Source organism: Propithecus coquereli, unplaced genomic scaffold, assembly GCF_000956105.1.
Source record: "Propithecus coquereli isolate 6110/MARCELLA unplaced genomic scaffold, Pcoq_1.0 Scaffold193, whole genome shotgun sequence".
Classification (NCBI taxonomy): Eukaryota; Metazoa; Chordata; class Mammalia; order Primates; family Indriidae; genus Propithecus; species Propithecus coquereli.
This window is the reverse complement of record NW_012144190.1, coordinates 1,170,397-1,172,421: the sequence shown is the minus strand read 5'-3', so window position 1 is coordinate 1,172,421 and position 2,025 is coordinate 1,170,397. Positions and strand designations below refer to the sequence as shown.

The window sequence follows — 2,025 nt, the reverse complement described above, 5'->3', positions numbered from 1 at the left end:
TTGGGAGCTACTTACAGGAATCCACCTCCGCTTCGTGCTGACCTGTGAGGTGGGTGTGACTTTTCCTGTTTTGCAGATAAGCAATCAGAAGCCCATGGAGGTGGACATTTGTCTAGTGTCACAGAAATCATTTCGTAGAAAAGCCAGGCTGCGAACACAGGGCTGCGTCAAAACCGCAAAGCCGGGTGCGGTGGCGCAAACCTGCGGTCCCAGCGACTCGGGAGGCTGAGGCAGGAGGGTCTCGAGACCAGCCTGGGCAACGTAGCAGGACTATCTCTAAACAAAAATTTTGAAAAACGTGGCTTCTTTGACTTTCCCTTTGAGGCTGTGGTTTTACAAAGGGGATAATGTAGCTGTTGGGGGTGGGGTGGATGCGCAGTGCTTAAGATAATCCACTGGACACAGGAGAAATGCATGGTTTTAGCTAGATGTAAGGTGATATATCTTTAAAAAGATGAGAATAGTAATGCTTTATTAGTGTTTAGCGCGGGCATTCATGGTGGCTGTCCCGCCCCATCTGCATGTCAGACAGTCACACATCCCAGGTGAGAGAAAAGCTACTCTGAAGGGAGAGGGAGGCTTCTCTAACGTGGAAGGACTTTGGCTCCCTCCCACTGCACCTCACAAACCAGGCCATGCTGGTCCAACGTCTGAGCATTGTACAAACTAACTCTCCCAGACCACGCAACTGTTCCTGCAAAGAAAACAGGATGATCGTGACAATAGTATAAGCACAAATTAACTGCAGGGCTGACATTTCTCCTGCACCTGACAAACTTTTCATCATCACCAGGGGATGTGGAGGGAGGTGGACCAATCTCCATCTTATGTGCTCTGACGGAGAACAAGCCTAAACAGTTTTGCAGGTTTGAAAAATGTTTGAATTAAGGATTTACATGTACTACAGTGAGTGGCACTTGGCAGTTTTTGTGTGGTAGAAAGGTAACAGAGAGGTTAAGAGAATGGGCTCCAGACAAGATCTAGTGTTTGGTGGCACAACAGGGCGACTGTTGTGAAAATTTACTGTATGTTTCAAAATGACTGAAAGAGTAGCTGGGATGTTCCCAACACAAAGATGATAAACGCTTGCGGTCGTGGATACGCCACCTACCCCGATTTGATCATGACACATTGTATGCCTGTATCAAAATATCACATGCACTCTACATACGTATAACATACGTATCCACAATTAAAAATAAAGAGCTAAAAGAGGCAGAACAGAGCCCAGGAGTGGATTTCCTGGGTTTGAATGGCAGCTCTGCTTCTTCTTGGCTGTGTATTTTTAAACTTCTTGTACCTCAGTGTTCTCACCTATAAGATGGTACCTACTTTTAGGGTGTGTGAAGATCGAGCGGGTTAATTGTAGGTAGCGCTTAGCCTGGCACATGAGGAGGACTGTGTGTGTTAGCCATCACGATTCCTCATCGCGGAGTAGAGGAACAAATACAAGAAATCATAAAGGACATGTTGGTAAGAACACAGTCTTTCACTCTTCTAGGAGCAGACTGGTGGTTCTGCAGCCATGGTGACAAGTGGCTACCCAGACAGACTTAAACGCATTCTGTGGATGCGAGACAACCCGCCTCAGTGAGCGCGCTCGCACGGCAGCGCACGGCCACCCCTTGCTCCTGAGACTCAGCCAGTCGGGGAGGGATTCGCTCCGATGAAGACTCCTGTGAGTGCTGGTCACCCTCACCCGAGTAACTCCAGGTTCGCGTCATCTTACAGATTCAATCCCTGAATCCCACAACCCCCCATCCCTACCTACAAAGATCAGAAGTGAGTTCTGCTCAGAGACTGTGGGAGACCAGTGAGGGGAAAACGCAGGCTCCCCACCACGTGCTGGAAGCGCTGTGCCAGCCTGGCGTGCTCAGCAGAGTGGTCACAAAGCAGACTAGGCAGGTACCAGATAACTACTGGCCCCAGGTGGGGGGAAGTGCCCAGGAGTCTGTCTTGAAGTGGCCGGCTCAGACCGGCTCTGACTGCTTTAAACCTGCTCTGGCCGTCCTATAGTGCCCTTTA

General features: G+C 49.4%; 1 protein-coding gene across 1 annotated transcript in view; it reads right to left on the bottom strand.

Annotated features, from left to right (window-relative positions):
* The window catches only part of NLRP5 (NLR family, pyrin domain containing 5), a 55,417-nt gene that overhangs the window by 4,322 nt on the left and 49,070 nt on the right, over positions 1 to 2,025 (bottom strand). The gene's annotated exons all lie outside the window — the stretch shown is intronic.